The following is a 15,606-nucleotide window of genomic DNA, read 5'->3' as shown; positions in this document are numbered from 1 at the left end:
TAGGAAAGCCTAGCAAAATGAATGAGTTTTTATTATTTCTGTTTTATGGGACACTGGGGCACAGAGAGAATTGATCTGCCCAAGGTTACATTGGAGGTTTGTGGCAGAATGAAGAATAGAACTAGATGTCTCAGTCTCAGTCACAAGCCCATCCTTCTGTGACTGCAGGAAGTGTTTTCTACTTTAGGGTATGTGTAGTAGTGCTAAGCATCTTCAGAGCTATTCAAGGATGCAGAGATCCAGCCATCTCTACACTCTAGAATGCAATAGGATCAGAACTTTGGCACCATTGTCAAAGCTTATGCTGTTTTCACTTGATAGCAAAAGCTGTCAAACTCTAAGTGATTTTTGGCTAGTTCCATTTTCAAATTATTACCTAAAAGGCTTCTGGCTTAGAACTCTATTGATCATACTTAATATATTTTGCCTAGGTGTATAGTGATATAAATTGTTCTTCTTATCAACTACAAGAAGTAATGGGCCTTTTTATGCAGCAAGGGAGATTTAGGTTACACATTAGGAAAAAACCTTCTTAAATGTAAAGATGGTTAAGCAGTGGAACAAATTATCTGTGAAGGCTATGGAATCTGTCTCTGGAGGCTTTTAAGAACAGGTTAGACAAACACCTGTCAGGGATGGCCTACATAATACTTAGTCCTTCTTCAGTGCAAAGGACTGGACTAGATGACTGTGATAGGGTATATGAACCCTTCAGGGGGAAGGAAGGGATTAAGGAGCAATTCTGGGCTCAGGAGAATTGGGCTCAGAGCATGCACAGGTTATAGGTGAGATTCAAAAGGCAGCCAGATGGCTTGGATGGTCTGGCAGGCCAGAGAGAAGGATATGTTTTGGGAGCTCCAGAGCAGATGTGGCGAGGTGCCATACTAATTCAGGGAATGGGGGAACCATGGAACTAAAGACTAGTACCAGGACAAGAAGCCTGGAAGGCAGCACTCCCCAGGGATGGCCAGCCGAGATATTGTGGGAGGTAGGAGGTGACCTAGGGAGGTTGACACAAGGCCCTGCATAGTAAGTGTAGTGGAACTAGCTTCCCAGCACCCTGGGTCAGAAGCCTGTGAAAAGGGACCCAGGTTCCTCTACCCATTGAGCACTGAACACACTAGGCAGAGTTGCTTGTTTGAGGACTGAACTAACTGGGTGCTAGAGGTGAACCTTTGGGAGTAACTGCTGTCTTTGGCCCTAACTGTTAGGTGGAGTATGCTGCTTCCTTCCCACAGTAACCAATTGAAGTTCCTTCCTCCTACATTTCCGTGAATCTGTTTTACTGATATTGTCATTTGTAGAGCTATAATATTATGATTATTTGTAGAAAATGAAAGAATTCAATGTAGCACTGAAAATGTATGAAGAATAATAGTTCATCGTGGGAATTCAGGTGGATAAAAAATATGCTAAAGTATAATATATAAAATGTGGCCAGATGGTGGAGGTAGGAGAATGAGATGACACTGCAGGACTCCCGAGAGGAATTCAGGATGTACTTGCTATAATCTTTCCAGGGCCTTTGGGGGAGTACATCCATTGAAAGTATTTAGCCTGCACTAATGATGGCCACTCTATAGAGGAGCCTCTTGTCCATCTTTGTGTCATCTAGTGCCCCACCAGTGCTATCTTAAATTAAGCCTTGCCTTACCTATTCAGGTTGTGGCTAATGCTGCTTGCTGCAAGATGAGCTCTTTGCTTCTCCTCTTCTTTTGCCCCTAGCTAAGGACAGCCAAATCATGACTATTCTTAACCTTAAACTTGTAGAAATTTCTCTGTTTTCTTATATGCTAAAACCTGAAAGCATTATTATTCTGAACACTATGATTAAAAAGAAACTAGTGAATATAGGATGAAGCTATGCTCCCCATATCTGGGAGGAGAAGGACAAAAAGGCACATCTGGAGTGGATTCTTTGGCTTAATTCACAGTAGCAATTGCTGGCATTTGGATCTCCAGATAGGAGAGGGTATGTGTGTCAATGGACATGAAGCTGTAGAACAGCAATGTGAGCTGTTCCTTTACCAGCCTGGGGCATTTCAACAATGAAAACAATTATCTACTCTAGAGTTAATGTTGCTATAAGCAATACTAACCCCTCTCAGTGGCTACGAGAACCCCCGGGGAGACTGTGCAGCTGTGGAAGAAAGGGAGACTCCATCCCTGGAAGTGTGATTAATAAAGGACCTAAGTTGTACAGAGCAGTTGACATAGAGGATTCCGGGATCCATACAGTGGACTTCTGCTTTCCTGTGTTGCTATCTGCAAGCAGATCCTTTCACCTATCTCTGCAGGGACATAAGTCCCTTCTACTGGATAGGAGAATGTTGAAGAAATGTAGCAAGGAGAGCCACACAAGGAGAAATTTAGCAAGAACTACCCCACCATTTCACAATGCCTCCCTTCAGATTTTGCCATAGGAGGCCAACCTCTGGTTTAGGTTTGCCAAATGGTTTCAACAAAAATACCGGACACACTTGACATTACATCACAATCTATATTACATCTTATTTAGAAAATACCGGACATTTCTATTTTCTCATTTATATTTTCTCAATTTGTTTCCTGAACAGAAAGCTCAAATACTGGACTGTCCAGTTCAAAACTGGACACCTGGCAACCCTAATCTGGTTCTGTCATGAGAGTGATTGTTTAGTGTACAGGGTGGACCTGCTTGGTCCAGCACCCTCGGGACCCGAGCTGTCCCAGACCAGGGAATTTGCTGGACTACAGGAGGTCAAGACTTCCCTGCTGGCTGCCCTGTTGACAGCTCTTCTCCCTGGGGCTCCCAAGGCTGGGGCTTCCTGCCGTGTCGCTGCCCCACTAAAGCTGGCCTGGCTGAGGCTTCCTGCCCTGCTGCCCACTGGCTGCATTGGGGTTTCCCAGGGATTCCCCAGCAAGGACCTACTGGCCACCACCAGCCCTGTTATCTCTCGCAGTTCCTCAGTGTTTCCTAGCCTGGACCACTCAGCTGCTGCTGGCCCCGCTGCCACGGCCCCGCTGCCACGGCCCCACTGCCACCGAGGGTTTCCTGGGGTTCCCCAGCCACCACCGGCTCTGCTGTCAGGGACTGTCCGGACACCTGACCCCCTGATACCGGGGGTTCCCCTGTCTAGCTGCTGCTGGCCCAGCTGGGGACTTCTCAGGCCCCATGTTCTCTTGGCAGCTCCCTCTCCTGGGGCTCTTTGGTCTAGCAACATCTGTGCCAGACTACGGATGTTGCCGGAACACAGAGTCCCAGATTTGGGAGGTTCAACCTGTACTGTGTATTCTTGCCCTGGTACTCGACGTAGCCTCACCATTTTAGATAAAATCCCGTCTCCCTTGCACTTTGGAATTTAATTCTGTCTCAAAAAGTCTAGTTTTATAAACCTACTTAGTGCCCAAGAAATTAGATTGCCTGTATAAATATTTGCACACGTTTACAAAGAAGTTTTCACTTAACTCCATATTTTTAGACTGAATAGTTGAAGCATTTATTTTGTTAACTCCAGTAATTAATTAGGCTGTTGTTCATCTATTTGTGGAAGTCTTGTAGAATTCCAGAAGTGAATTCATAAGAGTGATGATTAGTTTACTCAACTAATTCTCTAATGTCTGAAATGTGGCAGCTATACAAATGTTTGCAATGGAAGTAAGCTGTCGTGTGCAGGAAGCCCAAAGACTGTAGTAGCTGTAATACAAATAACAAAGGAGGTTTTACTATATCTTGCCTACAAAAGTCTGTCATATTTAAGACTTTGCACCTGCCCTGTGATGTTGGTGGCTGAAGCAGGGTTGCAGATAGTAGGAGTTTCAGTTTTGTGAGGCTTTATCGGTTGCTAACAGACAAGTCTTCAGAAGGAAGGAAGTATAAGACCTAAGAACAAAAAACAAACAACCCCTCCCCCCGCCACCACCACCACCAAGTTTCCAGGAACTTGTAGATCGTCTTGCCAGGCAGGGCCAGTCTATCTTTTACACCAGATGTCAGTTGTCAGATTAGCAGTTAGGCCTTATGCTGAACACTTTTAATTGGTAGATTTTAAAACATAGAACCAATAGTTCATTCTTTTAATGTGAGCTGAAGATGGTAAGTTACAGTAGTTGCTTCAATTAGGGATGTGGCTTGAAATACAAAAGTACTTCCTCTCATGTCTTTTTTTTAATAGGTGGAAGTAATTTTTGGTTCTTTAAAAATACATATGCAAACCACAGCCTGTTGCCATGGTTACTACTGTATGCTAATGTGATTCGCTTATTTCACATTCTTAAACCTATAGGGTTTGGAAAGCATAATTATTCTGGCCTTTCACTATTTCCCCTTTAGTTAGGCCACCATCCTTCTACTGCGAAGAAAGAATGTTGTAATTAGCCCAGAGTATACAGCAGAACAGAGCTCTTCAAGGTGGTGGCGGCGGCTGTGTCACCGTATTACTTAAGCAGTTTTAACACCAAACCTACACTTGAGGCAGAACAGGTAAGAACTGAAGTTTCTCCTACTTGTTTGATTGTGTAAGTTGACATTAGAAATATGTAAAACTATCTAGTAAGTTATTCTGGAAGCTGGACTGTTTCATTGGAACTTTGTTATTTTTTATCTTGGTGATTTATATTGAATGACTGAAGATTTAAATAATATTTTATTACAGAGACAGGAAATTGGGACTCTCCATTTTGCAAGGAAACTTTTTTTTGGTGTGAAAACTATCACTAAAGCTTATGTTCATTTTTAGATTAGTACTGGTGGATAATGTGTTGAAATTATATTTTCTAAACACAAGTTGAAATTATATTTTCCAAACACAATTTGAAAATGAAGTCCTACTCTTGTGGATTCCTTCAAACTGGTCACTGCACCTACACAGAGTCCTTTTGGGGTTCTAGACGGGCACTGTATGATCTGACTGAAGGATCCCGGCTTCAAACAAACAAGAAACCATTTAGGTGGCTTTTTCACTGGGCATTATTTTTGTCTCCCTTTTCTCTTACATCTCTGTAACTCTAAGTCAGTGTTCTGATGTGTTTAAATTGGTGTGCTGACTTTTTCACAATAGTTTTCCACTTTTACTATTTAATACTGTAGTAGTATTTGGAATATAGTTTTATATTTAGGATGAGAGCACAGCTGCCTTTAGGTATTATTGTAGGGTTATTTTATTCCTCCTGTTCATAAGGGGGCTAAATTCTGCTCACCGTTCCTGTTGACCCCAAGATTAACTGTCAGGAATAAGAGGAGCAGGAGCTGATGTGAAATGTAGATATTGTTCCAAGTGCATTTGTAAAATGTACTATAAATTAAAAAGACATTAATCCCCTGGAACCTGAGCTCCTGGCTTTCTGGTATGAAATATTTCATTGCCAATGAATGTCCCAGTGGTGTTTGATGATTAAATACCGAGTTGGAATGAAGTCAGAGTCCACCTGGGCTGAACTCCTGTACTACTCGAGATCAGAAGTCAAATTAAATGAAAGTAGACCCCCGCCCGTTTCTGACAGCAGAATTCTATTACTAATTAAAGAATAATAAAGAAACCACCTTCACAGGTGGCACATAGAGTATATCATAATTATGCACTTGGCTTATTTATATGTGTGTAAACTAGTGGACACAAAGATAAATATTTGATTATTTTAAAAAAATTACCGTTTGCACAGGTCTTCCAAAAAAGCATAGTACAGTGTAAGTGAAAGTTGAAAGATTTGTATTTGCTTTATTAAAATGCGTATTGTGATAACTCGCAAAGAACTAGAAATCTCTTTTAATTCTGTAGTCCAACCTATAAAACTACAGAATTTGTTGTCAAAACCTAGGAACAGAAGTTCTTCATTAAAGCATTCACACTGTACTAACAATTTTTAAATGTTTTAGGGGTTTCTTTCTGTGAAATCAATAAAGAACTTATGAGAAATTATGAGAGTTGGACAAATAGCTTAGCAAGGATCATGAAACTTTTAGTTTGGATTTTTAGTAACTTGTATACTCTGCTTCAACAAAGTCTGACAAATAATGGCAAATTAGAACAGGCTGTATGTTGATTTTTGTGAACACAAAATATCATTGTGATTTGTACAAAACATGCAATATGCTGCATTAATAATACTCTGGTTATTAATATAATTAATAACACTATATTAAACTACAATTGTTAACACTGTATGTGAAGTTAGGAATTTCCTCTATATCATTCATGCTACTAGAACATGTTGAAGACCAAATAGGCTATCCTAGATAAAGGTGATCAATAAGTCTGTCCTAGACAAAAGAATACTGGTTTACTTTACATATTATCAGTAAACAAAGCTTTTGAGCTAAACCAGCGAGGGTTATCCTGAGCATGACCTCAAGAGACAGAGGTCTCCTGTGCTCCAGAAAGTCATGGGAAACGGAATCCCCAGAAGTAAAAGAAACTGTATTGAAGGAATCTCAGTAAGACTCCTTGCACAATAAAATTCAACAAGATGCAAGGAAGAGTAGCAGAATTTGTCCACCACTGAGTGCGTGTGTATATATGCATTTATACGTGTGTGTATATATATATAAAGTATTAGAAATAGCCAGGATTTGTAGGGAAGCTTTGCTACTAATTTCTGATTTTATGCCATAGAGAGGCCCAGCTATTGCATATAAACCATCACAAGGCTACACCCATGACTGCTTGTATGATACAGTTTTAAAAAAAGGAATGTTGAGACATGTTTTCAAAAAATCAGAAGGATTGCTTTATGCACTAAAGTTTACAATTTTCTGACAGAAAACATGCAGCTTTTCTGAAGACATGAATTCCTGAGCCAAAAATCTAAATATCATATATATATATATATATATATATATATATATATATATATATATATATATAGTACTTCTGCAATAGACATTACCAAATTGTGCACGAATGAGTTCTTTTTTCTACAATTGTTGAGAGAAATTTGAAGTTACAAAGAGAATACTGAAATGCATTTTTATCTTGTTCCCTAATATTATGCTCTTCCCAGAATGAATTGTGGCTCAATCTTTTCCCTTGAGATCACTTTAAAGTTGATTAGGTGAGGCTAGGGGTGGGAGAAAGTGGTTAGTGAGTACAGTAAAACTCCAATAGTCTGGCACTCCTGATAGTCCAGCATCAAAATGGCAAGAGCCTAGTGAGTGAGCTTCTGCAAAAAATGAGTCACAAGGTAACAGCGGCAGCAGCTGAACTGCGCAAAAAGGGTAAAAAAGGCTTAAAAAAACTAAAACATTACAGTATACTGTATACAGTATGTACAATAAAAAGGGTTAAGAACACTTTATAAACAGTATATAATGTATACAGTATATATATATAACCAGCTTATAGTACCTCCTGATAGTCCGGCATATTTGATAATCCGGCACCACCTAGGTCCCATAGGTTCCGGATTATCGGAAGTCTACTGTACTGAGCCAGCAGGTTCACTATAATATTTCCTCTTCTGCAAGGGATGTGATCTCATATCCACATTTTATTTCACACCTACCTTAGACAATGGGTCCGACATCCTCACCGGGCCCCTGGGCAAGCTGCAGGGGGGCTGATCTGCTCCCCCAAAGGGGTGGGAGTGGGGATAGGCAACCCTCAGTGCCACCTGGAGAGGGCTGCACCTTCCTCAGGCAGTCCTCAGGGCTGCCTGGAACGTGCTGCATAGCACTCCAGCAGTGTTTTAAAGGGCTTAGGGCTGTGGCTGCTGTTGCACTAGTGGTGATATCAGCTGGGAGCTCTGGGCCTTTTGTATCACCGGGCCCCAGGACAGTTGCTCCCCCTTGTTGGTGGGCCTGACCTTAGGTAATAATAGGGGATTCTTATACCATTGGGCAATGAGACATTTAGAATATCTAGTATCTTAGGAGCAGGAACCTGCTTCATAACTGCTCTTCCTAAAGTTCCTAGAACCGTAAATTAGTGTATATAACCCGCACTCGTGTATAACCCGCACACATGCATAACTCACGGTTTTTCCTGAATGAGTAAAAAAAGTTTTAGAGAACCTGTGGACATGTATAACCTGAGGGTTATATACGCTACTTTAAGGTAATTGCACATACCAGCAGGGGGAATGTAGAGCCTAATGCAAGCGAGCTGGCCAGCCTGCAGGAGGGGAGCCGCACTCACACCCAGGCTCCGCGCAGTCACAGCCAGGCGCAACCCACCCTCCTCCGAGCAGGGGGAACGGAGACCGCAGCGCAGGCGAGTAAAAATAAACTTGTATACCCTGTGATCATGTATACCCCACGGGGGGAGGGTTGTAAAAACGTGTATAACCCGCAGGTTATATACGCTAAAAGATGCTATTCTGTTGCTGGGTTAAAAAATAAGGAATTAAAAATTAGGTAAGTTATGTGTTCCCATACCAGGCTGTAATAAAAACTAAACTGGAAGAACAAGTTCACTGTAAAAATCCTGCCAGGAGACTATCAAGGCATTCACAGCCAGTGTTTTTAATTGTATTAACTGTTGTATCTGTATTATTATTTAATATTTATATAAAACCTACTGAATGACATGTGCTGTACAGATAAATATAAAAACAAGTTCTCTGCCTCCAAGTTTATAATCTTAAATATACGATGTACATATGGGAAATGAGCTGCAGCCAAAAGCAAAGCACTTGGCCAAGCTCATCAAGTGACTTGTTGCCATGTTTTTTATTTGGGAGACCTTTGGTTTTCTTGTAGGTGTTCTGATGACTGTTTTGTTCACAACTCTTAAGGTGAGGACTGGAATTTATGGGCCATCTGGGTAAAGTGAATTGTAAAGAATCTTGCGGTAAGAAAGAGTTACAGGATGGTGAATTGCCTCAGTTGCGGGGATGGAGCAAGTTTGCAGGAGTGCACTGATGTCGACGCAGAGACAGGAGTGGAAGAACGATACAAAGGAGGTGGTTAGTTGTCATGAGGCATTAAAGAGGAGTGAGTGAAAAGACACATGAGTAGAGAGGTAAACAGCTGTTTTGACTTAGTTAGAAAATATACGGTCAGGACGGAAGCATTCAGTCAGTAAGGATTTTTCCTCAAATAATTATGTCAGCTTTTATAACAAGGGCATTAAATAAACAGAAAGGAACAGAAAACTCCTCAACTTAGCATTTAAGTTCTAGGATCCCTTTGTGTAGTGCCTGACCTTTCTGAAAGCAGTCTGCTTCCAAGTAGAATAGTGATAGAAATGTAGCCGTGTTAGTCTGGGGTAGCTGAAGCAAGTAGCTTCCAAGTAGCTGCTCTGATAAACCTTCACCAGAGCACCGGTGAAAGGGAATTAAACTGAGGCTGATTCCTTGTTCACCAAGGATCTGGTTATGCCAACCTTTTTTATGCCACTGACCAGCAAAACCATTCACAAACTTTTGGCGGACCAGTATCATTTTATTCGCACATTTGCAAATAATGAATATGCAAATGTGCAAATAAAATGTTACTGTCTGCCTTGACCCAACCCAACCCCTTGTTCCCCAGTAACTAACACCCTTTGACCCCATCCCTACAGCCCATGCCAGCATCCTCTTGGCCTGTGACCCCACCACGCCCTGACCCAACACCCCTTTGCCCTTTGTCCCCACCCCACCCCCGCACTCCTCAGAGCGATGTTGCCCCTTCTAGGGAGTGTGGCTGTTACTGCCGCATGAGTGGAGGAGCGGCCCTCCTCCTTTGTGCCCTCTCCCTCCCCAAGCATGTTTTGTGCCCCCATGGGTGGGAGTGGGGGAGTGCATAGCCCTGGCCAGCCGCCATAACAGAGCGGGGGAGGAAGGTGCTTCCTGCTCTACCTCCTCCTGCCACAACCTCAGCTCCAGCACCACCACTGGCAAAAGCAGCCGCGCAGGTAGAGGGAGCAGCTGTTGGTGGTGTGTGTGCCCCTTTCCCCTTTGCGCCTTCCTACCCCACGTGTGGAGGGAGGAGGGGCGGAGGCATCTCCTGCTCTGCTGCCGCCTTGACCACCATGGCTGCCGGAGCTGAGTCACTGCGAACAGCCGGCTTGAGCTTTGACAGCCCTGGTGGCCCAGCAGCCAGTAGTTTGTGGACCAGCACAAGTCTGCAAACTGGTGATTGGGAACTGCTGGGTTATACCCTTGCAACCTGTCAAAAGGAGTAAACTAGTACACACAAAATCTCATGGAAAGAAGCAAAGATGAATTATCAGTATTAGTGACAGGACCTACAACAGAAATCAAATCCTTAACAGAGCAGAAAGCGATAGGATTGGTTGAACAGATCGTGTTATTGGTCTGTGAGAATCAATACAACAGAATTATTAATCAAAACTGAAGCATGTAATTGAACAAGGAATATATGGGAAAATAAGGAGACAACATATTGAACACAGCTGAGAGAAAACAGTACCACCAACTCCTGCTAATTTAATCAAAGAAAAAAGCAAATGCAATGATTTTAGATATTTCAAGAAGTCATCAAAGGTTAAGATATGCAAATAAATCAAAATTTTATTAAACGGCTGCTGAGTTACTATGAGAGGAACTTTTCTTTTCAATTTATAAGGTTGTAGGAAAATATGTCCAGATCAGTTGGATCTGAGATATAACCAGCACTGAGCAGAATGAGGAATGCTGATGCTCAAATAGAGGCAAGGTTGAGGTGAGGAAGTTCTAGATGTCCTACAAAACAAAGGAGTCAGCTTCTCCAGCTCATTTGGTAGAAAAGTGAGGTATCAATATCATCAGTAACGGGTAAATCAAAATGAGATTGCTGTAGACTTTCAAAGCTTGAACACTAATATTCTGACTATGCACTATGGCAATGGTTGTAAAACTTTCTGGCCCATGGCCCACCCTGCTCAACACAAATCTTTCCAGCAAACCACCCATGATGACAAAATGCCTTCACTTATCTCTAAATAGCTTAAATACTAAATTATTCAGATTAGGCTACTGGAGCATAAAAACATAAATATGCAGCTATAACATAAGGGGGCATATATAACCGGTAAGAAAATAAATACTATTAATCGAAATAATTAAATAGGTTAAGTGCTTTATCTTTATCGTGTTAGTTTACCAAACTTCATTTTAAATAAAGTAAAATACTCATTTATATCCAAAACAAAAGGTTTCAACATCGTCTTTATTTATGACGGGGTGGGAACCCTTTTTTGGGTCAGGGACTGCTTATCCATAGAAAAATCAGATGGGGCCACACAAAAATAGAAGCAACCTCTCTCCCCACAAAAAAAAACCTAAGACCCCCCCACCCTCAAACACTCACTTATGTGACTCCTGACTGAGATTCCTTCTCCCTCAGGCAAGATTAGCTCTGCTGGGGATAATAGATTTTGTAGAAACCCTCTAGGCTCTAGGTGGGACAGGAGGTGGGGTGCAGGAGCAGGGTGGGTGTGAGGGGTCTCACTAGGAGGGTGTATGTGTGAGGGCAATGGAGGTGCAGGCTCTGGCATGAAGGAGATGAGGGGCACTCAATGCCCTCCACTGCTCTCATTGGTTGGGATTCTGGCCAATGCGAGCAGGAGGTGAGCAATTTCCTCTGCTGCTGTTCCCCAAGCCAGGGGGCATAGGGAGCGGCAGCGCATGATCTGGCCTGTGAGGCTTGGGGCTTCCCCCGCTGCAGCAGGAAGCTGGTGCTGGCCCTGCAACCCCAGGTTCCTCACTATGGAGGGATACGAGCCCTGAGCCTGCAGCCCATCTACAAGATGGTCGTGGACCACACTTTGAGAACCACTGTCCTATGGGTACTTTGTTCTAATCTCTATTTTTGTTATGATTTATCCATGGATAGTTCATAGGTGACAACTCTGGACTCACTTCATTTTTTCCTCAAGCAAAACAATAGGAATATTAATACCCGTATCTAAGACCAAAAAATTGGCCACTGGAGCTCCTTTCTGAAGAAAAGGGACAGAGATGAAAATAAATGTATGGTTTGAACCTTGAAGATTGCTTTGAGAAAGGAATTCATCAGGGCACCACTGCATGATCCAGGACTGGTAACAGCAACCAGCTGAGTGTGTTGCTGTGGTAACCAACCATTTCGAGTCAACAGAATCTAGTATAGGGTTAAAATTCATAAGAGTAAGAATAGAGGCCTGATCAAAATACAGAATAATAATAATCAAACATCATATGATTCTGATATCATAGTCATTCAGAGAGCTACTTATCAAATCTTCCAAATAAAAAGAGGATAGACTGACTGGTACAATAAAAGGTAATAAAAGGCATTCAAAAATTCAGGGGGAAATGTGGAAACATACTCACTACATGTTATAATAATGTAATGACCTGAACCTTCAGTCAGACCTAAGGACCTGGCCCGCTTTACCTAAAATTATCAAGGACTGTTAATAACTTAAATAAGCAAAACTAGAAAAAATTGCCTTTAAGCAACTTTGTGTGTGTGTGTGTGTGGGGGGGGGGGGGGGGGGTCTGCCAAAAATAGACATTGCTGCAGTCTCAGAATATTACAGTATAAGTTCTGCTGTGTGATATTACTCATTTTTGAGGTTTGTAATTTAAATGCATCATTGACAGTTTTTGTTCTATTTTTCTTTATTTACTGAAACAACCTTTAAGAAATCAAATTCTAATCTTTTTCTAAAATTTTACCATAGCCAAATATACATAAAAAGTTTACTTATAAAGCATCTCTTCTCCCCTTCTTGTGCAATTGGGCTACGTCTACACTGCATAGTTATTTTGGAAAAATCCGGAATAGTTATTCCAAAATAGCTTATTTTGAAATAGCACATCTGCACTTCAGGGAAGCCTCAAAATTAGTCCGAGGCAGGCTTCCCTAATGTAGACTTGTAGGCTTCTCTAATGTATCTTGATTTAGAGCCCCAGGAGGAGTAACTTAGAATGGCCCTGGTGAGGGGCTATTTTGAAATAGCAGAAGTGGAGAGTCTACACACACCTTATTTCGAAATATATATTTTGGAATAGGTATTATTCATCATAGAATGAGGTTTACAGAAGTCAGAATAAGCCATCTGTTATTTTGAAATTATTTCAAAATAATGGAATTTGCTGTGTAGAGGCTCGCATAGTTATTGCGGAATAACGGCTGTTATTCTGAAATAACTTTGCTGTATAAATGCACCCTTGGATTGCTACAAAGACTGTTCTAATACAATAATACACTCACAGGCAGTGTATATTTTGTATGTAAACAGTTTCCTTCAAAATGGAAATTTAAAGACAAATTAAATAGCATTTAGTAATTGTAAAACAAAATGTAAATGCTTTAATTATATGATTAACTATGCAAAGACTGTGAAATATAGAAAATCAAAAAGCACTTAACTTCATGTGCATCTGCTAAGTGCTTTGCTGCAGCACTGCTTTATATAAGTTTATGCATTTAAATCATTATGGGATATTTGTATTCTGTTTTTATAAAAACAGAAAAAAAAACCCTCCCTGAAAATCCTCTAAAAATCCCTCACTAGGTAGGACCTGATTTTGCTCATTGCCAGATATACCATAGACTTTTTTAGAAGTAGGATCAGGCCTAAAGTGGATCTTAAAATGGCCCTGCTGATTTTTAAATCCCTGAATGGTAAAGATTCCTAAGGAAGTATCAGTATTAAAGGTCTCTGCACTCTGACTCTGCTTTTTGTCCTTGACTAATTGGCCTACCATTTAGTTGAGTGATAGAGACTGCAGAAATACAGAAAATGTTACTATACTGGCTATAAGGTAAAAGTTTTCTAAATTGTTCCCAATGGACGCAAGTAGAAATTAAGTTTGAAAGTTGGGAGAAATAGGGAATTTTTGTTTTAAAAAATATACTTACAAATGCATGCAATACTTCTTAAGGCCTGATCTACACCTAAAACTTAGTTAGACCTGATTACATCACTCAGGTGGGAACTGGGTGAGAGACACAGTTAAGCTGACCTAAATCCTAGTAAAAAACATCAAATGGTCTGGTAGCACTTTAGAGACTAACAAAACATGTAGATGGTATCATGCGCGTTTGTGGGCATAGCCCACTTCTTCAGATGACCGGAGCATGCAGATAGGTCAATAGAATAATTCTACTGAACTACCACCTTTTGAGGGGTAGATTTGTTTACAGTGATGGAGGGGAAAAAAACCTTCCATTGTCTGCAGTGCACCACTATAGTATAGCTGCAGTGCCACAGCTGTGTGGCTGTAGTGCTTGCAGTGTAGATATACTAAAGTCTTGATGTGAGCATTCAAGTGTGGTGCTGGGTGCCCTAAAGTAGACTTTTATATCTAAAAATTGACTCCATGGTCATTTGCACATTTGTATATGCCACATACAATATGTGTAATACTGCACAAGCCACTTATACTTACCTCTCTGGGAGAAATGCTAGCCTCATTAAAGTCAATGGCAAATCTCCTACTCACTTCAAGGGTTGGACCTTTATTATGCGTTGGTAAAACGTGGCAGTACACAGCTTTGTGAACTAGAATGTTGTCATTGTTTATTAAACCTCTTGGGGCTAAATAAGGTCTGACTTTGTATAAGTACAGAAAGTTTTAAAAGATTCAAAAGGAGACTAATTATCTGGTGAGGTTTAAGTTCCATTTGGACACCTTGGCTTGTCTACACTGGCGTGATCTTGCGCAAAAGCAGCCGCTCTTGCGCAAAAACTTGCGGCCTGTCTACACTGGTCACGTGTTCTTGCGCAAGTACACTGACATTCTAATGTATAAAATCAGGGTTTCTTGTGCCAGAACTCTGATGCTCCCTCTCAGGAATAAGCCCTCTTGTGGAAGAGCTCTTCCAGAAAAGGCCAATGAAGACAGGCAACATGAATTTCTTGCGCAAGAAAGCCATATGGTTAAAGTGGCCACCAGAGCTTTCTTGAGCAAGAGAGCACCTACACTGGCATGGATTCTCTTGTGCAAAAGCACATCTCTTGCGCAAAAGCGCATGCCAGTTTAGATGCTCTCTTCTGGAACAGTTTTTGCAGAAGAACTCTTCCACAAAAGAGTTTTTGCGTGAGAACATTCCAGCGTAGACGTAGCCAGCCTAAGTATTGCAGGAATCCTGAAGGTATTTAGTCGACAGCTGTGGCAGGGGTTATTTGTTTCTCCCATTGTTAATGGTTAAGAATGAAGGTGTAGGGTTTTGGGTTTTTTTGTTTTGCAATAATTTGATTCTCTGGTGGTGTAGTCAAACTAATTCTGCAGTAAGAAATACCGTGATCTATTCACACAAATTCTTGTGCAAATATGGAGATCTGATTAAGTCAGCAGGGCTCTACACAGAGCAGGGACCAGCCACATAGATTGCCATGTCAGCGCCTTGCTCTTTCTGTTATAAATAGTCAAATTGCGATATTCATGAAATTAATAGTTTTTAATTTCAGGAAGTGTTTCAAATACAATATTAGAAGAGTAAGTTGCTTTCATTATTCAACTTACTCTTGAATGGAGAAGTGGAACAGCTGCACTATTTCCTGAAATTTAGGTGCAATATATTGAAACTTGTATATAGAGTTACTCTACAATGTCATTCATGCATCATCACCACAGAACTTATTTTTTCCCATATCTAATGTGCTGCTCCCTATTTCAATATTACCTGCACTTGTTCTCTTCAGGAACTCTGGGAACACCTAGATAGGATCTAGTGGCCCAGAAACAGTAGCATATGCAGTGCTCTTTATTCAC

The 15,606-nt window shown here is 41.2% G+C and overlaps 1 protein-coding gene across 2 annotated transcripts in view; it reads left to right on the top strand.

The window, feature by feature from the left end:
* Nucleotides 1-4,195: 4,195 nt before the first annotated feature.
* The window catches only part of MBNL1 (muscleblind like splicing regulator 1), a 199,035-nt gene continuing 187,624 nt past the window's right edge, over nt 4,196-15,606 (top strand). The window contains exon 1 of one of the 2 annotated variants that reach the window (XM_014569966.4): nt 4,196-4,462. The gene's annotated coding sequence lies outside the window, so the exon portion shown is untranslated. The remainder of the gene's footprint in view (nt 4,463-15,606) is intronic. The other variant, XM_014569964.4, reaches the window with a different exon arrangement.

Source organism: Pelodiscus sinensis, chromosome 10 (assembly GCF_052426305.1).
Source record: "Pelodiscus sinensis isolate ZL-2025 chromosome 10, ASM5242630v1, whole genome shotgun sequence".
Lineage (NCBI taxonomy): Eukaryota > Metazoa > Chordata > Testudines > Trionychidae > Pelodiscus > Pelodiscus sinensis.
The sequence above is the reverse complement of the archived record's forward strand: the minus strand, read 5'-3'. Positions and strand labels throughout refer to the sequence as shown.